At 37.5% G+C, this 24189-nt stretch overlaps 1 protein-coding gene across 1 annotated transcript in view; it reads right to left on the minus strand.

Moving 5' to 3' along the window:
- The window catches only part of FAM160A1 (family with sequence similarity 160, member A1), a 279944-nt gene that overhangs the window by 166638 nt on the left and 89117 nt on the right, over positions 1-24189 (minus strand). The window contains exon 3 of the mRNA XM_011973234.1: positions 18779-18903. The gene's annotated coding sequence lies outside the window, so the exon portion shown is untranslated. The remainder of the gene's footprint in view (positions 1-18778; positions 18904-24189) is intronic.

Below are 24189 nucleotides of genomic sequence, written 5' to 3' on the forward strand. Positions count from 1 at the left end.
TGTACCTCTGGTAGAATTCAGCTGTGAATCCATCTGGTCCTGGACTTTTTTTGGTTGGTAGGCTATTAATTATTGCCTCAATTTCAGAGCCTGTTATTGGTCTATTCAGGGATTCAACTTCTTCCGACCAGGGGAATTATTAATACTTGACAGGACTAGCCTTCTAATACAACTGTTTTCTGCATCTTAACATATAATTTTATCCTTGTAATAATAGTTCAATTGTATTTTTGTGTTTTATTGTCAGCTTCAAATCTATTTTGAAAATAAGCAAAGTTAACCAAAGAATGTGAGAATAACTCAACAGCCAATGCTTAATTCCTGGTGTTGAACTTCTGACCTCAGGCAATCCACCTGCCTCAGTCTCCTAAAGTACTGAGATTACAGGCGTGAGCCACTGCGCCTGGCCACGTATCGCATTTTTTAAAAATCAAGTAAGAAAAAAGTGTGCACAAGCGCATCAAGTTATATTCTTACCCCAATTTAGGAAGCACTAATCTAATAAACAGCAACAATGATGCCCTGAGTGACCAGACAGCCAAGAGCAGGGGTTACCAAAATCAAAGCAATATAATCTTGGAATAGCTTCATATTCACACTAGTATTAGTGGCAACAGAGTGGAGGTCTTAGCCTAAGTAAACACCTTGATGATGTACAGGCACTACCGGGACCTAACACAAGCTCCCCACAAAAGACAAAGATTCAGATCCTACAGACAGTGGCAGGCCACTACATCTCTGAGTACCACCTAAGTACTTGACAACACTGCCATCCTATGCTTTTATAGAAAATGCATTTATTTTCCACTAAGCGTTCTGGCATACAACTTTACTGGAACCTGTTTACACAGCTACTAATTTATTCAAAAAAGAGAAAATACACACACAAAATTTCACTACCCACAGGATATGTCACAGTTAATGGTAATTAATCAAACGGTTTCCCCTCATGTAGAAAACTAGCCACAGAAATAACCATATCAAGGATCAATGGAGCATCTGTTTCATCCTTTAATAAAATCAACAGGCAGAATGCTGCTCACATTTTCTGATGTGTTTAAAGAAAAACATTTTTAGAGAACGGAGCTGTATTTTTATTTAAAAAAGAAAAAAGAAATCCATAATCTCTTTCCTAACTTCATTTACTACCTCAATGAATTTCTTTTACATATGAACACAAACATATTAACACAGATGCACTTGATTATAAACATACATAAAAAAATAGGCCATTTTGAAGATAAATGTGAAGATAGAGTTTTAGGAATTTCTGTTGGTATTTTAGGAAAGCAAATTTCATTTGAGAGTTCTGTATGTCTGTTTCTATACATCCAAATAGTATAAGTATGTTTATTTAAAATGTCTAATCTTCTGAACTCATGTCTACCTAACAAAGTGATGGAAAATTGCCCCCTCCATATATGGCAAGCTTATTTTATAAAATAACCTAAATGTGGGTATTTATATTGCCTTTACTACTGCTGATATCACCAAAATTCAAACAGAGTATTTTGTTATCTATGCCCAATCTAAATCCCACAGGGAGCTTCACTCCTATGCTCTTCAGCAAATCAATATTCGTACAGTGAAACCTGAACTTAAACGAGTGCCATTTTAACCAACACAGCAGTACTTTTCAGTGCATCGGCAATTTTTGTCAGTTAAAAATACTTTAAACATAAAAGTATATGCTGGTGTGTCCGTGGTGAGTAACCTATCTGAAAAATATGTAATTTAACACCTCCAACAATTTCATTTATCTTTCTGATTTAAGGTATTTCAAAGAATTAGGATTAGGCTTTTTTCCTGGAAATGTCTGAACATATTTCCTGGAATGATCTAAAAATACCTATGGCTAGATTAGGGCCTTAACTCTAAGATCACAATGAATACTATTAATAGTACCTTAGGCTTCAATAGCAGTTACAATGTGGCCTGCGCTGCTTAAATTACTTGACATATAAATAAATATAGTCCTCACAACAACCCTATGAGGTATGTATACTATTACTTTCCCTACTTTATCACTGAAGAAACTGAGGCAGAGAGAAGATAAGTAACTTGCCCCAAGTGACAAGGGGCAGGAGTCAGGATTCAAACCCAGGCAGGCTGTCCAAAGTCCTTTTTTGTTTGTTTGTTTTTTGTTTTGAGAATGGTTGACCTCAATACAATCCAAGAAAAAAAAGATAATTCTTTTTATGAACTTAATAACAAACAATGAATTAGTAGATTCTACCTAGCTACTTAAGAGACAGTTGCCTTCTTTTATTGAGTTGCCAGGACACCTAAATGGTGTTTTTGAGGCCTAGAAAATTAAAGAGTGGCCATAAAGTCCCCTATTCTGCTAAGTACAAATCTCCTTCCTTTCTCTGCCCAAAGTTTAAAATTTCCACATGTCCTCTGAACATTTTCTGTGTTGCCAATTACAGGTCATCAAAACAGTCTCTAATAAAGGCCTGATAGTGGCCATAATATCCATACACAAATATTCTACTTGACAATAGTCAAAGACCTATAAACAGTAGCAGGGTCTGCTCTAATGACTTCCAATTATTAAAATGAAAGACTTCCAAAAGAAAATGAGAAAAAAGTAGAATCTATGTGGAGAATGGAGGGGGACTCATATGATTTGGTTCTGTCACCACCCAAATCTTATCTTGAATTGTAGTTCCCATAATCTCCATGCGTCATGGGAGGGACCGGGTGAAAGGTAATTTCATCACGGGAGGTGGTTACCCTCATACTGTTCTCATGATAGTGAGTGAGTTTTCGTGAGATCTGATGGCTTTATAAAAGGCTTTTCCCCCTTTTGCACTCCTCCTTCCTGCCATCATGTGAAAAAGGATGTGTTTGTTTTCCCTTCCATGACAATTGTAAGTTTCCTGAGGCCTCCCGAGCCATGCTGAACTGTAAGTTAATTAAACCTCTTTCCTTTAAAAATTACCCAGCCTCAGGTATGCCTTTATTAGCAGCATGAGAATGGACTAATACAGGGATGCAGACATGAGTTCAACTGGCATGCACAAGGACTTCGTGACCAGTGTGTAACTATGCTTACTTCACGAAATCATATTTCAGAACCTGGTCAGGAATAACATGGTCAAGAAAAGTTCAAGATGTACAACAACTGGAATCATCAGGTGCAGTGGTTCAGATAACCAGGCTGAATTTGTACTGGGCATATCTAGATTCACATAAAAATAAGAGAAATTAAGACCAATAGGTAGGCCACAGAATCCACTTTTTTGCCCAGAGGAGAAAGCTTTAGTTAATTTCAAAGCCACACAGACAGAATAGGCTTCAGGGCTCCAATTCTTAGGAAATAAGTAGGCAAAAAAAGAAGTTCTGGGACTCAGGTATATAAGAAGAGTGAATCAAGTCACAGCTTTGAAATTTTTCCTTTGTCTTTAGCTTTCTCGTGACTCTCACCCACTAATGAAGATCTCTAACCTCCCAAATTTCTAGCCCAAAATACAGATACACATTTTTAGACCCAATGTGCTCTCTTATTCTCTTCAACCACACCTGTAAATGAGAACCAGGGCAGATATAATCACTTCTATTCATTGCTTAATAACTGTTTAAATCTGTTTTAACAAGCTCATACATTTGCCTTTCTGTATTTTACCTTAAATTGAAGACTGCAAGGCTTCATCTTTTAATGAAGATACCAACAGGCAGAAAAACAATGAGGAGGAAGGGAGGTTGATGATGAAATCCTCCTAGACAGAGAATCAACTGTATTTCTTTTTTTTTTTCTTTTTTGAGACAGAGTCTCGCTCTGTCACCCAGGCTGGAGTACAGTGGCCACAGAGTAAATATTTTAAGCTTTGCAAGATACATACATTCAATATGCCTATTCTTGGTCTTTTCTTCCCAACTATTTAAAAATGTAAAAACTATTCTTAGCTACTGGTCCATAAAAAACAGGTGACTGGCCAGATTTGGTTCACAAGCCATAGTTTGGGGAAATCTACATTAGACTAATTCCCACTCTTCAAACAGATATAGATGGCATATAGATAATGTCATAGTTAGCGAAATATGGATTTATTTAAAAGTATGATTAGAGTTTAAGTAACTTTCTATCAATATTATTTTCTCAGTTAAGAGATAACAGAATTAGAGACAGAATCCTGTAGCATTCCAAAGTATGTTTTTACATTCTAAAGGCTTGCTCATTCTCAAACAGACTAAGGAAAACCACTCTAAAATGTTTACACGAATCTGCCTTTCTCCCGCTAAACACAATCTAAACCTTGCATTCCCATCCCCAGGTCCCAGCATTCCCAGCTATATATTGTTGCTTTCAGGGTTTGTTTTTATTTTTTCTTTTTTAACTGACACTATTTTGGTTTATGTTGAACATGTTTTTCATACTTCCTCTCTTTATCTAGCATTCTGGAATACAGCCCTATAATTAATCTATTCCCGGCCAAGTGCAGTGGTTCATGCCTGTAATCCCAGGGAGGCCAAAGTGGGCAGACAGCTTAAGCTCAGGAGTTCACAACCAGACTGGACAACATGGTGAGACTTCATCTCTACCAAAAATACAAAAAAAAAAAAAAAAAAAAAGCTGGATGTGGTGGTATGCTCCTGTGGTCCCAGCTACTAGGGTGACTGAGATGGGAAAATCAATCACTTGAGCCTGGGGAACGGAGAATGCAGTGAGCTGAGATTGTGCCACTGCACCCTAGCCTGAGTGATAGAGTGAGATGCTATCTCAAATAAATAAATAAATAAATAAATACATAAATAAAATTAATCTATTCCTGATATAGGGTCTGTGAATATGAAATAGGGCAGTGGGACACTTTATCTTTGTTAAGGGTCAACTACATGAGAGAATTTGTGCACAATGTGCCACAATCTTCTCAGCTTTTCCCTTCAAAAACAAATATATATTCATATCAGGATTGCCCTGGAAATGGTGGTGCTAAAAACAGCCACAGGACTACAAAGAGTATACCACAATCCAGCTACCAAATATGAGTATTTAAGCTTTTAAGCTTTGTGGTGCTTTTGTTTTTAACAGCTACAACAAATGCCACAGAAAGAAAGAAAAATATATATATATAATATATATAATCTTTTGCTTATTTAATTTACTAGATTCCATTAGGTGAGATCTAAACTACTAGAATAAAAAGGAGGAAATGTCTCTAAACAAATGCAGGAAAACATGTCCAATATGTAAATCCCAAATCCTATAGGATACATCTGCCATGGGCTTATTCTTCCTTGATTAAAACACCAATATTAAAATTTCAGCTTTGATGCTGAGACCCTAAATAGCAAAGCAGCAGCTGATCATCAAAACAGTAGATATATTCTTTATTTTTAGCAGAATTTATTTTTAAATCATAAAACAATATATAATCATTGTAAGAAAAGAATATATAGGCCAGACACAGTGGCTCATGCCTGTAATCCCAGCACTTTGGGTGGCCAACGCAGGCGGATCACCTGAGGGCAAGAGTTCAACACCAGCCTGGCCAACATGGCAAAACCCTGTCTCTACTAAAAATACAAAAATTAGTCAGGCATGGTGGCACATACCCGTAATCCCTGGTACTTGGCAAGCTGAAGCAGGATAATCACTGGAACCCGGGAGGTGGAGGTTGCAGTAAGCCGAGATCACACCACTGCACTCCAGCATGGGTAACAAGAGAGAAACTCCATCTCAAAAAGAAAGAATATATAGCAAAAAAAAAGATAATAAAAATCACTCATACCACCAACATGAGAGACAAACCATTTTTAAAACTTTAATATTTTTCTTTCCAGTTTTTTGTCTTTTCTTTATTTTTTTTTCTTTTTTTTGAAACAGAGTCTCACTCTGTCGCCCAGGCTGGAGTGCAGTGGTGCAATCTTGACTCACTGCAACCTCTGCCTCCCAAGTTCAAGCAATTCTTGTGCCTCAACCTCCCGAGCAGCTGGGACTACAGGTGCATGCTGCCACATCCAGCTAATTTTTTATTTTTAGTACAGATGGGGTTTCGCCATATTGGCCAGGCCGGTCTCAAACTCCTAACCTCAGATGATCTGCCCGCCTTCGCCTCCCAAAGTTCTGGGATTACAGGCATGAGCCACCGCACTTAGTCCCTTTCCAGTCTTTTTTCTATACTTTCTAATAATTTGATCAATTTTATAAAATCAGGAGCATAATCCAAGGAGAGAGGAAGTCAAACTATCTCTGTTTGCACACAATATGATTCTATACCTAAGGAATCCCATAGTCTCTGCCCAAAAGCTCCTAAATCTGATAAACAACTTCAGCAAAGTTTCAGGATACAAAATTAATGTACAAAAAAACAGTACCATTTCCACACACCAACAACATCCAAGCTGAAAGGCAAAGCAAGAATACAATGCCATGCACAATAGCCACAAAAAGAAAAATACCTAGGAATACAACTAACCAGGGAGGTGAAAGATCTCTACAATGAGAAGTCCAAAATCATCATTGTAAATTTCTCAGAGAAATCAGAGATGATACAAACAAATGGAAAAACATTCCATGCTCATGGAGAGGAAGAACAAATATTGTTAAAATGGTCATACTGTCCAAAGCAATTTACAGATTCAATGCTATTTCTGTCAAACTACCAATGACATTCTTCACAACATTAGAAAATAGTATTTCAAAATTCATATGAACCCCAAAAAAGCCCAAATGGCCAAGGAAATTCTAAGCAAAAAGAACAAAGTTGGAGCATCATGTTACCAGACTTTATACTACAAGGCTATAATAACCAAAACAGCAAGGTACTAGTACAAAAACAGACCATAGACCAATGGAACAGAATAGAGAGCCTAGAAATAAAGTCATACATCTACAACCATCTGATCTTCAACAAAGTTGACAAAAACAAGCAATGAGGAAAGGACTCCCTATTCAATAAATGGTGCTGGCATAACTGGCTAGCCATATGCAGAAGATTGAAGCTGGACTTCTTCTTTACACCATATACAAAAATCATCTCAAGGTGAATTAAAGACCTAAATGTAAAACCTAAAACTATAAAAACCCTGGAAGATAACCCAGGAAATACCATTCTGGATGTAGGCCCTGGCAAAGATTTCATGACAAAAGCACCAAAAGCGATTGCAAACTGCACATCAAAAGAAACTATCAACAGAGTAAATAGACAAGCTACAGAATGGAAGAAAATATTTTCGCAAACTATGCTTCGAACAAAGATCTAATATCCGGACTCTATAAGGAGCTTTTTGGATGAGTTTTTAGGGTTTTCTAAGTATTCGATTCTGTCATCAGTAAACAGTGACAATTTGACTTCCACTTTACCAATCTGGATGCCCTTTATTTCTTTGTCTTGTCTGATTGCTCTGGTTAAGACTTCCAGTACTATGTTGAATAGAAGTGATGAAAGTGGGCTTCCTTGTCTTGTTTCGGTTCTCAGGGGGAATGCTTTCAACTTTTCCCCATTCAGTATAATGTTGACTGTGGGTTTGCTATAGATGGTTTTTATTACCTTAAGGTATGTCCCTTCAATGTTGATTTTGCTAAGGGTTTTAATCATAAAGCGATGCTGAATTTTGTCAAATGCATTTTCTGCATCTATTGAGATGATCATACAATTTTTGTTTTCAATTGTTTATGTGGTATATAAAAAAGAAAACTACAGACCTTTGTTAATGTCTATGTTGATTTCCTTGTTGACCCAAAGATCATTTATTGATTTGCATATGTTAAACCAATCCTGCATCCCTGGTATGAAATCCACTTGATCACGGTGCATTTATCTTTTTGATATGCTATTGGATTCAGTTAGCTAGTATTTTGTTAAGGATTTTTGCATCTATGTTAATCAGGAATATTGGTCTGTAGTTTTCTTTTTTTTTGTTATGTCCTTTCCTGGTTTTGGTATTAGAGAATACTGGCTTCCCAGAATGATTTAGGGAGGATTCCCTCTTTCTCTGCTGGAATCATTTCAGTAGGATTGGTAGCAATTCTTCTTTGAATGTCTAATAGAATTCAGCTGTAAATCCATCTGTTCCTGGACTTTTTTTTGTTGGCAATTTTTTAGTTACTGTTTCAATCTCACTAATTGTTATTGGTCTGTTCAGAGTTCCTATTTCTTCCTGGTTTAACATCGGAGGTTGTATATATCCAGGAATTTATCCATTTCCCCTAGGTTTTCTAGTCTGTAGCCATAAGGGTGTTCATAGTAGCCTTGAATAATCTCTTGTATATCTGTAGTATCAGTTGTAGTATCTCCCATTTCATTTCAGATTAAGCTTATTTGGATCTTCTCTCTTATTTTTCTTGGTTAAACTAATCTATCAATTTTGTTTATCTTTTTAAAGAACCAAGTTTTGTTTCATTTATCTTTTGCCTTTTCATGTTTGTTTCAGTTTCATTTAGTTCTACTCCAATCTTTATTTCATTTCTTCTGCTGGGTTTGGGTTTGGTTTGTTCTTGTTTCTCCAGTTCCTTGAAGTGACCTTAGACTGCTTATTTGTGCTCTTTCACACTTTTTGATGTAGACATTTAGTTGCTATGAACTTTCCTCTTAGCATCGCTTTTGCTGTATCCCAGAGGTTTTGATCAGTTATCACTATATTATCATTCAGTTCAAAGAATTTGTTAATGTCTATGTTGATTTCATTGTTGACCCAAAGATCATTCAGGAGCAGATTATTTCATTTCCATGTTGAGGGGTCCTGTTGGAATTAATTTCCAATTTTATTCTGTGGTCTGAGAGAGAGGTACTTGATATAATTTAAATTTTCTTTTTTTTTTTTTTTTTTGAGATGGAATCTTGCTCTGTCACCCAGACTGGAGTGCAATGGCATGATCTCAACTCACTGCAACCTCTGCCACCCAGGTTCAAGCAATTCTCCTGTCTCAACCTCCCAAGTAGCTGGGACTACAGGCACACACCACAACACCCAGCTAATTTTTGTATTTTTAGTACAGACGGGGTTTCACCATATTGATCGGGCTGTTATTGAACTCCTGACCTCAGGTGATCTACCCGCCTTGGCCTCCCAAAGTGCTGGGATTATAGGAATGTAATTCCAAAGTGGCTGGGATAATGCAACTGTGCCCAGCTCAATTTTCTTAAATTTATTGAGACTTATTTTGTGGCCTATCTTATAGTCTATCTTGGAGAATGTTCCATGGGTTGATGAAAAGAATGTATATTCTGCAGTTGTTGGGTGGAATGCTCTGTAAATATCTGTTAAGTCCATTCGTTCTAGGGTATAGTTTAAGACCACTGGTTTTCTGTTGACTTTCTGTCTTGACGACCTGTCTAGTGCTATCAGTGGAGTACTGAAGTCCCTCACTATTATTGTGTTGCCATCTATCTCATTTCTTAGGTCTAGTAGTAATTGTACATTTAGGAGCCCCAGTGTTAGGTGCATATATATTTAGAATTGTGATATTTTCCTGCTGGACTAATTCTTCTATCATAATATAATGTTCCTCTTTGTCCTTTTTAACTGTTGTTGCTTTAAAGTCTGTTTTGGCTGATATAAGAATAGCTACTCCTGCTTGCTTTTGATTTCTATGTTTCCATTTACATGGAATATCTTTTTCTACCTCTTTACCTTAAGTTTATGTGAGTCCTATGTGTTAGGTGAGTCTCTTGAAGACAGCAGATACTTGGTTGGTGGATTTTTATCCATTCTGCCATTCTGTATCTTTTAAGTGGAGCATTTAGGCCATTTACATTCAATGCTAGTATTGAGATATGAGGTACTGCTCTATTCATCATGCTAGTTGTTGCCTCAATACCTTGTGTTTTTTTCATTGTGTTATTGTTTTATAGGCCCTGTAAGATTTATGCTTTAAGGAGGTTCTATTTTGGTGTATGTTGAGGTTTTGCGTCAAGATTTAGAACTCCTCTTAGCATTTCTTGTAGTACTGGCTTGGTAGTGGCAAGTTCTCTCAGCATTTCTCTGAAAAAGAGTTTATCCTTCATTTATGAAGCTTAGTTTCATTGGATACAAAATTCTTGGATGATGATTATTCTGTTTAAGGAAACTAAAGATAGGACCCCAATCCCTTCTAGCTTGTAGGGTTTCTGCTGAGAAATCTGCCATTAATCTGATAGGTTTTCCTTTATAGGTCACCTGATGTTTTTGCGTCACAGCTCTTAAGATTCTTTCCTTTGTCTTGACTTTAGATAACCTGATGACTATGTGCCTAGGTCATGATCTTTTTGCAATGAATTTCCCAGATGTTCTTTGAGCCTCTTATATTTGGATGTCTAGATCTCTAGCAAGACTAGGGAAGTTTTCCTTGATTATTCCCTCAAATAAGTTTTCCAAAGTTTTAGATTTTTCTTCTTCCTTAGGAATACCAATTATTATGTTTGGTCGTTTAACATAATCTCAAATTTCTTGGAGGTTTTGTTCATTTTTTTAATTCTTTTTTCCTTAGTCTTTGTCAGATGGTTAATTCAAAGCCTTGTCTTCAAGTTCTGAAGTTCTTTCTACTTGTTCAATTCTATTGTTGAAACTTTCCAGTGTATTTTGCATTTCTCTAAGTGTGTCTTTCATTTCCAGAAGTTGTGATTATCTTTTGTTTACAATATCTATTTCTCTGCAGACTTTTTCATCCATATCCTGCATTGTTTTTTTAATTTCTTTAAGTTGGTTTTCACCTTTCTCTGGTGTCTCCTTGAGTAGCTTAATAATCAACCTTCTGAATTCTTTATCTAGCAATTCAGAGATTTTTTTCTTGGTTTGGATTCATTGCTGGGTAGCTTGTGATCTTTTGGGGATCACATTCTGTCATATTACCAGAATTCCTTTTCTGGTTCCTTATTATTTTGGGAGACTGCTTCAGTGGAAAGATCTGGAACTCAAGAGCTGCTGTTCAGATTTTTTTTGGTCCCACAGGGTGGTCCCTTGACATGGTGCTCTCCCCCTTCCCCTAGATTTGGGGCTTCCTAAGAGACAGATTGCAGTGATTGTTATTGCCTTTCTGGGTATAGCCACCCAGTAGGCCTATTAGGCTCTGGCTGGTGCTGGGGAATGTCTGCAAAGAGTCCTGTGATGTGATCCATCTTCAGGTATCCTAGGCATGGACACCAGCACCTGCTCTGGTAGAAGTGGGAGGGGAGTAAAGTGGACTCTGTGGGAGTCCTTGGTTTTAGTTTTGTTTAGTGCACTGTTTTTCTCAAATGTTGGTTATGCTAGCTGTGAAGCTGTCACATAGACAGACTCAGGACCTCTGGTTAGCCAGGGTATTGCAGGTGGTGGAATTAGCTGTTGTTTTCTCCTCCTTTCGAGCAGGGTTCTGTTATGAGTTGCTATAATAACTTGAGGTGGTTGGTCTCCTGCCAGGAGGTGGTGCTTTCAAGAGAGCACCTGCTACAGTAGTAGAAGGGGGATATAACCTTGCCCTACATAGGCAAGGATAAGTGCTCTGCTTTCTCAGGCGATAGGCAGGGCCATAGAACTCCCAAGAGTTTATGTCTTTTGTCTTTGGCTACTAGGATGGGTAGAGGAAAAACATCAGGTGGAGACAGGGTTAGGTGAGTCTGAACTCAGACTCTCCTTGGGTAGGATTTGCTGCAGCCACTGAGGGGGATGGAGGGTAGTTCTCAGGCCAATAGAGCTATGTTCCCAGGGAGATTATGCCTGCCTCTGCTGCACCATACAGGTCATCAGGGAGGCAGGGAAAGTCAGCAATGACAGGTATCATCCAGCTCCCAGCAAGGCCAGTCCTGCTCCTGCCATGCCTGGATAACAGCACTGAGTTTATATCCAGCAGCTGGCAAGCAGGACTGAGATCTCGCCCCAGGCTACAAGCCTCCCTGCTGAGAAAGCAAGCAGGGCTCTCAGGCCTTGCCCCTCCCCACCTGCCTGCACCTTTGGCTACAGCTTCCACACTCGTATCTGCACTTCCTGTTCACTCCCCAACCCTAGATTCTAATCAGGAAAATTCGTGCTTAGTCAAAATTATTACAAAGTTCAGCTAGGAGTTTCCTTTACTCTGTGGCCCGTCCCCAATTCCACTGGCTGCCTTCCCTTCCCCAAAGACACCTGTGAGATAAGGCCAGGAATGGCTTCCCTGGACTCTAGCTGAGGACCTGGAGTGCCTACAAGGCTCTTCCCACTACTTCTTCTACTTTTATATTTCACTCAGCTCCCTAAATCCGTCTCAGCTCTAGGTAAGGTTAAATCTCCTATGACCTGGATTTTCAGGATTTTCAGGTTCCCAGTGGGATGTGGGTGCAGAGGCAGACTTTTCCTCCTCTCACATGGTGGGAACTCACGTAGCATTTGTAGCGGTAAGCTGCTTCTTTCAAAGGGTCTGTGAATTCTTTCAGTTTTCCTGATGTGTTCCTGTGGTGGTTCTTGGAGCAAAAGTTCACAATGTGAGTCTCCATATGCTGTTCTGTGTGTCTCAGTGGGAGCTGCCTGTTAATCTTGTCTCCTATCTGGCATTTTCCCACTCTCTCTCCACCAGCTAGAGTTATTTTACAAAGGTAGGAAGCATGTAGAATTGGTAGAAGTCAGTTGGCTCATTTAAATATTCATTGTTCTTTCATATAATCAATATTCAATACTTATGTTGGGTGATAGACACATAGAAATAAATAAGATGCAGCTCATGGTCTAAAAGAGGTAACTGAACAAACAACTAAAACAGTTTGATGAGTCAGATGAAAGGAAAATAATGGAATACTATGGCAGCATTTGCAATCCCATTACTGGGTATATACCCAAAGGAATAAGTTGTTCTGCCAAAAAGACACATGCACTCACATGCTAATCACAGCACTATTCACAATAGTAAAGACATAGAGTCACCCTAGGTGCTCATCAACAGTAGACTGGATAAAGAAAATGTAGTACATGTACACGATGGAATATTATGCAGCCACTAGGAAAGAATGAAATCACATCCTTTGTAACAACATGGATGCAGCTGGAGGTCATTATCCTAAGAGAATTAATGCAGGAACAGAAAACCAAATACCACATGTTCTCATTTATAAGTGGGAGCTAAATATTGTGTACACAGGGACAAAAAGATGGGAACAACAGACACTGGAGACTATTAGAGTGGAGAGAGAGGGAGGGGGGAAAGAGCTGAAAAATTACCTATTGGGTACTATGCTCACTACCTAGGTGACAGGACCATTTATACTCCAAACCTTAGCATCACACAGTATACCCATATAACAAACCTGTACATATGGATAAAAGAGAAGCATTGTCCACAATGAATGACTGATTGTGGAGGAGCTACACTGGTGAATGCAGAGGAGTGTCATGATCAGAATACACTGGCCATAATATAAAGAAATGAATGGAAAGAAAACACCAATTATAGTGGTTGAGAAGAGAGATGATGAAGGCCTGGACCAGAACCCTTACAATGGAATGTGGAGAAGTGGAAGTGTGGTTTTAAGAGAGATTTAGTAGGTGAACTCAAGAGTCCCAAGCAGATATGCAGAGGGAAGAGAATGAAGTAAAGGATAATCCTAGATTTCTGGCTTGAGCTACTGAAAAAGAAAGGCAGCAAAGCACAGTAATTAGGACTACACGCTCTAGAAACAGACAGCCTGGTTTGAATTCCATCTCCACTAATTAATACTTTTGTGACCTTGAGATAATTTCTTAAACTCTATGTGGTTCAGTTTCCTTATCTATACAATGAGAAAAACAATAGAATGTATCTCAAAGGATTTTGTAAGGAATTACATGGAAGATCTTAGAATAGTGCCTGGCACACAGGAAACACATGATAAACGTTAGTTGCATTTGGTTGACGGTCAATGGTGATGCCATTCACCAATACAGGGAATATGAAAGAAGGCACGGATTTCAGGTGTGAAGAACAATGAGTTCAATCCCAGACATGGTAACCTGACCTGACTGTGGGACATCCAGGAGGCAGCTGTTACGGGGCTAAAGCTTAGGAGAGAGTTGTGGGAGTCGGATGCTACTTGATAAGGTGGATGCTAAGGTGATGTCTGAGCAAGTTCCTAGCCAACATGAAAAAGCAGGCCCTGAGGGAAGAACATGTGAGTGAGATGTGGAAAGAAGAAAAAGCTTGGAAATTTCCTAAATCCAAGGGATGAGCAGGGGAAAAAAAGACTGAAAAGAAGAGGAAGACTCACGAACGATTCTTCTAATAAAGTACCATAAAAAGTAAAGAAAAAAACAAAAATATGAATGACATTGAGATGAGGAAAATATACCATCATCCATAGGGAACAGGCTTAGAGATAAGAAATAAAGGGCAGGAACAAAAGATACATCTCAATAAAAAGTGGCATTCCCTAGAATAGTGTTTTAAAGTTTACTATTTGAAAGAATTACCTAGAAGAACTGCATAATGAAATCTCCAAGTTTATAAGGGCCAAAGGCTCTTTTCCTTATCAAGAAGGAGAAGCCTCAGAAAATTGTTATATAGTAGGCAAGAAAATATTTTTCTTTCTTTTTTTTTTTTTTAAATGGAGTTTCGTTCTTGTTGCCTAGGCTGGAGTGCAGTGGCATGGTCTCGGCTCACTGCAACCTCCACCTCCCAGGTTCAAGTGATTCTCCTGCCTCAGCCTCCCAAGTAGCTTGGTGTAAATTACAGGTGCCCGACACCACGCCCGGCTAATATTTGTGTTTTTAGTAAAGATGGGGTTTCACCATGTTGGTCAGGCTGGTCTCAAACTCCTGACCTAAAGTGATCCACCTGCCTCGGTCTCCCAAAGTGCTGGGATTACAGACGTGAGCCACCGCAACCGGCAAGAAAATATTTTTCAAGGAAAGAAATCAGAACATAATCTGGCTTCAGCCAAAAATAATCCAGAATGCATTTTGCAAATAAATTTCTGGCCCCAAGTTTTCAGTAACTAAACCCAAAGAGCCATTTTAAATCACATCAATTTTGGGCTTAAAGAAAGTGACAGACATCCATTTAATCCAGATCATAGATACGAGAACTACTTTGGAGAGTTTGTTAAAATGCACATAAACTGAGCTATCCAAGACCTACTGAATCAAAATCTCTTGGTATGCAGTCAGGAAAAATTCTCTGCTTCTTGAAATGTCTAAAACAAGGTTACCAGATGATTCGTGTGCGCACAGTTTGAGAACTCCTAATGTATCTGCTCAGGAGACCAACGACAAGACAAAATAAATGGTTTGCACAATAGCACATATCAGAATCACCTAGAGCAGGGGTCCCCAACCTCCGAGACTCAGACTGGTACCAGTCTGTGGCCTGTTAAGAACCAAGCCTCCAAGCAGGAGGTGAGCAGTGGCTGAGCATTACTTCCTGAGCTCCACCTCCTGTTAGATAAGCAGTGGCATTAGATTCTCATAGGAGCGCAAACCTTATCGTGAAATGAACATGTGAGGGATCTAGGTTGCACGTTCCTTATGAGAATCTAACTAACGCCTGATGATCTGAGGTGGAACAGTTTCATTCTCAAGCCACCCCTCCCCATCATCCATGGAAAAATTGTCTTTCACAAAACCAGTCCCTGGTGCCAAAAGGTTGGAGACTGCTGACCTAGAGGGCTTGTTAAATACAAATTTCAGCCAGGTACAGTGGCCCACGCCTGTAATCCCAACATTTTGGGAGGCTAAGGCAGGCAGATTGCTTGAACCCAGGAGTTCAAGAAGGTGGGGCAACATGGTGAAACCCATCTCTACAAAAAATGCAAAAATTAGCCAGGCATGGTGGCAGGTGCCTGTCATCCCAGCTACTCAGGAAGCTGAGGTGGGAGGATCGATTGAGCCCGGGCAGCCAAAGCTTCAGTGAGCCAAGAATGTGCCACTGCACTCTAGTCTGGGCAACCAGAGTGAGGCACTGTCTCAAAAAAACAAAAACAAAAACCAAAAAACAAAACTCTGAGCTCCACCCTCTGAGCTTCTGATTCAGTCCAAGAATTTACATTTCCAACAAGTTCCCAGGTGAAGTTTGCACTGTTCATCTGGGGACCACACTTTGAGAACCTCTAGTCTAGACTAGAGTTATTAGACTTTTCTCTGAGTACATCAGTTCAGTGTGGCACTACATACTTAAAGACCAAGACAAGGGTATTTCAGAAAGGATGTTAAAAATGAAATGGAAAACATGACCAAACATAAATTATACATATTTATTTTAAGCCATTCTGGTCAATTAGAACAGAAAAAAAAAAAAAGCTGGAAAAGATCCAAACTATGCTAGAAAGAAATTATAAGGGTCATAGAATATGTGAAGAGACCAAAATGGATGAATTAATTAAAAAGACTAAATTTACAAAAGAGGGCAGAGATAGATTATAATCTAAAAATTGATAAAATTATGAAAAGATATGTGCAACATGAACAAATTTCAGATTTACAGCATTATGCAGGTGGTTTGATTATTTGACCCAAACAAGTCACTTTTGGGGTATCTTTTTGTGTTATTTACTAAAACAGTTTTGGGGCTAGATTTTTATTCAAAGCCACTTTTGAAAATGGTTTCCCACTGGCTCCCCACACAAAGCCAGGGAAGCCACAGAGAAACATTCCTCACTCACCATCCCAATTCTGCATGACTCAGACATTCTCGGCATTAAATTAGAAAGGACAGCCTTCTAATGCTGCCATAACTGCTATTCTTTTCTCATGTAGACGACTTTTAACCCTGAAATAGCATATTCAAATATACAATTCTCTCAACAGCTCAGAATATCTGTAATTCCCTCTATCCACCTGCTATTTGTCTCACTGTTCTGAGAACACATCCAAATTTCATATCAGATGAATTCTACTGACAGCCTCTCCTCAGGACTATCATAAACATTTTGCATCATACTGTCTTCAAGCTTCCAGAGTCCATCTTCAAACACATCTTCCACTTGGGTGGTTCTTGTTATGCTACCTTTAGTATCCAGCATCATTTCCTCGGAAGAAATCAATACACCCAACTGTTAGATCCTTTCATTATCCAAGTCAGTCCTACAACCACCTAAGCTACTCCCTCTACCTTCTTAATATCCTTGCCAGGTCTTCCCGTTTACATATATTTGCTTTTGTACTCTTCACATCCCACTCCCAAAGTCTCCTGCACAACTCAAAATAACCTCACATCTAAGGCAACAATATTTGGTTTCTGGCCTTTTCCAAACCAGTATAAATATCATTCTATCACTCATGCTGCTTTCTAGAAGAGGCAAGAACATGTTCCAAACAACTTCTGCTGTACAGACAGGTGAATGGTTATAAATTATTCCCAGGATTCATGAGTGGCTAATTTTTTATCATAAGAATGTTGATTCTGCTTAGGACCTTGAAATTAAAGCTCCCTTAAACATCAGAGGATCTCTCATTGGTTGGAGTTAACTGGGAAAAAGCCCTGTAACAGGGGATACACACACACATTCCGACCTTAAGACCAAAACTCAGAGTTCGTCAGAGTCAAATCCCAAATTTAAAAAGTCATTACCCAATGAATGACTAACATAAAACTTAAACATAGGCTCAATGCCTATTAACAATTATTAAATCTTAGTCTAAAATAAGCTCCAAATTTATGCAATACCACTTTGTTCCTGAAATATCTTAATTAGAAACAGAACTTCATGAGAATTCCTACACGGACATAAAATAGCTATTTATGATTATCAGCTTTTCTTTTCCTTATCTTAAACTGTCTCTAAAATGATAGACTTGGAAGAGTAGGGGGAAGGGAAGGTTAGGGAGAGATTTCTTAAAGGACACAAAACTACAGCTACATAGTTAACTAGTCATTCTACCATGGTATAGAACAGGATAACTTATTCCTCTTATCTAGCTCTAATATTGGATCTGTTAACAAATCTTTCCCTAAGCCTCCCTTCCCCACACTCTTCCCAGAAAAGCACACAATCATAAATAGCTGTTTTGTGTCTACACAATAACTTGCACAAAATTTTTTAAAATACAATGATCCTAGGTAGAGGTCTGATTTTACTGGACCAGAATGTCAATCTCTGTTGACATTCACTTGTAATATGCAGATTCCCAAGTCCTGCCCCTACCATTCTGATTCTGATTTTGACACACTAGTTTCAGGCCTACTAATATGAAATTTTTAATGTGTATTTTAAACAAGTACTCTAGTAACACTTTGGGAAATATTGCAAAACACCCCCCCACCCCCACAAGAAGATCATTTGTAAGAGGCAAATTATAAAGCCTTAGGGGTATATCTAGTAAGGAAGTTTCTGATTAACATAGGTACTCTTCTACGATACTAACAGATTGACTTACTGATTTTAATAAGAAAGAATATCAACATTTATATAGTCAAATAAATCGTATATGCCTCTGTAAATTATGAAGCCTGATCAATTATTTTAACAATACTACCATTACTTGAAACTCAGAGTCACTTCTTAGAATTTATTTTCAATACAGTGTATGAGTCTTCAAATTACAAATTACAAAAAGGAAAATTGGTTTCCTTATGTTATTGCTCCTTCTTGGTTTTGATCAAAATTAGAGAACCCCAGGTATGATCATCACCCAAGCTCTAAATGAGTTTAGACTATTTTCTAAGTATATCCTTACAAGGTTGACATCTGCCACTAGAGAAAACAAGATGCTTAGAAGAATGCTACCAGAGGGTCAAGATGCAGTTCTTAAGAAAAGATTTTTTTAATGCTTTGCATAGAGGATAGAGTATAGCCTCTCCCTAAGACATTTTAAACAAGACAATGTTCACTTGGATGTGTAAGTTCAAGTAGACTTGCTTTAAAAAAAAAAAAAAAAAGTATAACATATTACTGAGCACTACTGAACACATGTCAATAATAATGAGAAAAGAAGACATTACCTGCGGCTGCTGTCTTCAATAACCTACTGCTGGGTTGTATTTGCTCACTTCACTCTTCAGAGGAGTGGAAAGATTTCTCTAACATTTAGCTCTGCTGGAAACCCCTAGAAGAAGACTTTAAAAATCTGTGAAGAGGAATAAAAATAATAATTAATAAACTGCAAAATCCAATCTGAGTATCTCTACTTTTTCTCTGCTCCCGTTTACCACTACATGTTGTACACTGAGTGGGTTCTCCCAGTGTGCATTTGTCTTCACCATAAAAAAATAAATAAATAAGCAAAAAGCAAATCTTTATTTAGAAATCTGAATGCTAGCCAAAAATGAGAAACTCCTGCTGGGTAACAGAAAATAGAAAAGGATTCTTCCATCTTATAAGATATGTCAAACAATTATGTGCTTCTTTTAGGAGTGAAAAAAAGTGTGAAAGTAAATCCACATCCATGGGTCAACAGCATCATATTAAGATAATAATGATAGCATAATATAAAATAGCAAAGAAAGGAGCACAAAAAACTTTTTATAAACAATTTCAAAAAATGTACAATATTCCCAAATATTTCCGAGTAACTCTGACCTCTCTAGATACTGACAATTCAAAGTTCAGGTTTTTGCCACCCAATGGGCAAAGTCTACTTTGGTCTTAGACACACATCTCCTATCATCAGGTCTAACTGGCAAGATCAGATGTGTCACTTAATGCCTATCTTACAACCAGAAAAACATGAGCTTGAAGAGAAGTAAGCTGGGAAATTATCCTACCTGGGAGAAACACAGAACAAAACCTAGAGGTGTCCAAGAGAGCAATAAGAACATCTAGAGAGTCTAACCCTTAGCAGTTAGCCAGAAGCTAACATAAATACTAAACAAAACCACAAAGCCACTATTCGACATCACAATAAGTGGAAGCCAGAGAAAATGTCCAAGAGAGTACATTTTTTAAGGAAATCATAAATACTATACTTAAATTTAAAACACAGAAACAGGCTGCTATGCCTATGGAGTAGCCATTCTTTTATTCCTTTACTTTCCTAATAAACTTGCCTTCACTTTACTGTATGGATTTGCCCCCAGTTTTTTCTTGCGTAGGTGCAAGAAGCCTCTCTTAGGGTTTTAAAGAAATAAAAAATAAACATGGAAACGATTTAAATGCCAATAACTGAGGAAGTCAGTTTGTCACAAACTGTACATTTGCCACAACCACATAATTTACTTAATCACAATTCTGTCGGCCATTAAAAACTTTTTATTCCATAATATGTATATATAAATATACTTCAAAACATCAAGCTGTACATAATACATACAATTTTAGGTCAATTTTTTAAAGTAATTTTTAAATAAAAAAGAAATATGTTATGAGTTATAATAAAATGGGAAAATGTAGTTTATAATACAAAGTGGAAAGGAAAAGCAGAGTACAATGTTGTAATTACATATGATCACAACTACTTATGCAAAAGAAAAAAATAAGATGCAATCTCTTCTGATATACTTACAAATAATAGGTAAAATAGTTCCTATCTTTAGATGGGTTGAGGGGAGCAATTAAAGTCAGAGTCCTGTACAACAAATATGTCTTTTTGAAATCTCTATACAGCCATGATTTCTCAAGCCCCAAAGGGTAAGCCACTCATTCACATAATTTTTCTGCAATAGTCCAATATAATAAAAGATGGCCCTAGAAGTCTTTACAAAAGGTGTTGTGTATGTGTGTTTAACCTATGTGTGTATGTGTGTCAAAGGCTTAGAATGTACCTTTTCTTATAACAAATATTTTGTGAAAGAAAAAAATGGGGGTAGGGGGACACAATGTGACCTAAATCTTCAAAACTAGACACAGGAGTAACAGTGGCCAGGCATGAGAAGAGTGGAGTATGAAAAGTAAAGGATAACGTTCTGCATGCAAAAAACAAATTCTTCATTCAAATTTCCTCAATACCCTCAAATCAGCCTTCTTCGCTGTAATCAATTAATCATTTATTAACCACCTGGGAACTACTAGTATCACCTCATAACAAAATCTCAGGCCATTTAATCGCAAGGGGTTTTACAAGTAACAGAATTCTGCTTTTTCCATACCCCACATGAACAGTTTTATCATCACGTGCTGGAGAGATACAGGCTCTTTTACCTCCTCTTAAGAATTACAGATTGCTGCCAGATGCTCTTCAGGTGATTTCAAGGCTTTTTCATCTTGCAACTTGTGAATTATGAAAGGGCATCCCTAATTCATGAGAAATACTTCTCCCATCTCAGTGTCCATTATCATATATCCTCCCCTTACACTCTACAATTTTAGGCACTCGCACACATATGCTTTTACTTAGGTAATAAGGCATTGCTGGGTATCAGTTAAGGGCTTTACTAAGAACCACTCTTATATTTTACCATCATGATTCCGCCAGCAGCAACGCTTCGTGACTTCAAAGGAAGCCAAGTCCTTTGACAGTAATGCACAGAATGACATCGAAAGCAAGGTTAAGTGGAACTCAAGTAAATTGAAAGAACTCTCTTAAAATTCACGGTTCTTGATAATTCTCTTGGTTGTCATCTCATTTAAAAACAAAATATGTCTCCTGCTAAAAAGGGGGGAAGTTGGCAGTTAACAATTCAGTCATACTCAAATCTCTCCCCAGGCAAATGCTTTCCTTCTAACAAAACATTCTACCTCCACATAATAAAATCAAATTCAGGCTCACAGTCCTTCTGTGTAATAGCTATATCACATCCCTAATTTCAACAGAGGAACAAAATTTAAAGCTCATTTCCAGATGGCATAAATTCAGTGAATTTAGACCTCTACTATGTCAAGTTCAGAAATATGCTAATAGGCAGAGAGTACACAAAAGCACAGCAAAACCACCAAATGAACACTTTGTTGGGGTGGTGAGAAAGAATTAATATCCACATCATGGATTTCTCCATACACTAGAGAAACAAATGGGGGTGGGGTGCACATTTATACAGGAGGTGTGGATTATCCATAGCATTGTATTAATTGATCTGTAATATAATCAAACGCTTTCCTGGAGGATAATTAACCAACCAACCAATGAAGAGAGAAGTTTCAAACAATTCAACAAGCTTTCAAATACATGAAGCTGACTATGAGCTACTTATTGAATAATTTCATTCTCAAAAAAGATTGAACTGGGACAGGTAATACATTACATTCACATGTGGAAACTCCCATAGTAGAACAAAATATTCTACACAGTTCTACAAACTTCACTGATTCCATTAAGCACGCTAATAATAACTTAAAGTCTTAAAATGAATGAACCCATACTGATCACTTAAATGCAATCCCTGAGTTTTACAGAGGATAAAACTGAAGCACAGAGATGATGAGTGACCTGTTCAAAATTAAGTTGCGGTAAAAGATGAAGACAGAGGTAGAAGCCATGTCTTCTAAGCCTCACAGTAATACTGTCTTCTCCACATTAAGCTCACAATTCCTCAACAATGTATCCATTAAGTTGATTTCATTCCTCCTCTCAACAGTAAACCTTCTAAAGCTTTAGGAAAAGTTGAACCAAATGAAGCTTCAATCTTCAATTTCCATTGAATCAATCCCTAAGATTTCACATTAATTACATACAATAATTCATTTTTTACCCAAGAAACTCAGTGTAATTTGGGTGACTTTGGGAGGGTCTCAATTACAAAACAAATTCATGAATTGGTGCACACCACGAGGGAAGGAAAAAAAGCAGGCAGAGACCACAAGTATCTTAGAAATACACCAAGAATACTGACTTATTAAAATGAATAATGAAGGTGAATGAAACCAAATTCTAGTATTAAAGCGATGTTTCCCGATGTGACAACTACTCATAAGGTGGTTTTTTTAAGTAGTCATTGTTTAAGGTTCTGTAGTTAAATAAATTTGGGAAAATGCCACATTCTAAATGTTCTTCTTGAATATTTACAAAGCACAGTATGTGTATTAAGGCTCTAAGAAGGCCTTGTAGAAAATAAGTTTGCTTAGTTTTGTTCAGCCCAATATTATTTGACATCTTTGGTTTGCAGAGCTAGTATTGACAACCTCCAAGAAATATACTTCAGGAAGTATATACAGCATTCCTGGTGAAAAACCCAAGTCTGACACTCATTAAGCAGTATTTACAATGAGATGACCTCCCTCTTCCAGACTCAGCTGTTAAAAATCAACTTGTGAGGCAAAGGAACTTTGTTTTTACAATGAAAATCGCCACCACCACTAGCATGTAATAAGTGCTAAGAGCAAGGCATGTGCTACGTGCAGATTTTTTTTGAAATGAGGCTAGGCATGTCTTCAGCCACCAAGTTAGCTTTCCCAGAAATTGCACCTTTTCATAGATAAACAGAACATCTTGTATAAACCATTTTTACACAAATAAACATATTACACTATTTTATACATTGGCAATGTTTCCAAATTGGTACATAAAGAGAATTAACTGGTGTGAATTTTCATGACCGCGCATTTTCAAGTGTACAGCAGTAACATAATGTATTGATTCAGTATCCCATTATGAGCATTAGGGTGTTCCCAACCTTTAGCCATTATAAACACTACTACAATGAGTACCTTTGTACATAAATAATTTTCTCATGCATGTAATAAGTATATACAGTATATGCAGAATACATTCATAGTTTGTATGAATGTTTGTATGTCTAGGACTGTGTTTTTATATCTAGGATAATTTTCTAAAATTGAAATTCCTGGACAAAGCAATATGAAATTTTTCATATTATAGATTTTGCCAATTGCCCACTAAATAGACTAATGTTTTGCACCTATACACTCTACAGAACAGGTTATAAGACTGTAATCTTTGTCCATCTAACAGTGATAAATGGTACCGCGGTGTAGTTGTAATGTGCATATCTGTGATAATGGGTGAAGTTAAGCATCTTTCCATATATTTAAAAGCCACTGTTATTTCCCTTCCTTTAGACTATTTGTATCCTTAGTCTACTTTTCTTCTGGGTTGTTGGACTTTTTCTTATGGATTTTTAGGAGCTTTTTATTAAGAAAATTAGTCCCTTCAAAATTTGAGAAGCAAATATTTTCCCCAATTTTCTTGTTCCTTGAAGTATGCAGAAGCTATTCAGGTTTTTTAAAAAATGTAATCAAATATATCAATCTCTTCTTTCATGGCTTCTCAGTTTTCTGTCTTACTTAGAAGGGCCATATGTACGTACTCCAAGATTATAAAATAATTTTCCCATGTTATTTTACAATCTAGTCTATACTTTAAATTTGTTTATCATAGATTGATTTTTGGCTTAATATTTGAGATACTGCTGCAAATAGTACCTTTTCCCCCAGACAGCTACCTGGTTATTCCTCAGTTACGGAACTGAGCAACTTTACCCAACTAATTTGAAATACCACCTTTATCATATGCTAAATATGG

This window comes from Mandrillus leucophaeus, unplaced genomic scaffold (assembly GCF_000951045.1).
Source record: "Mandrillus leucophaeus isolate KB7577 unplaced genomic scaffold, Mleu.le_1.0 Scaffold136, whole genome shotgun sequence".
Taxonomy (NCBI): Eukaryota; Metazoa; Chordata; class Mammalia; order Primates; family Cercopithecidae; genus Mandrillus; species Mandrillus leucophaeus.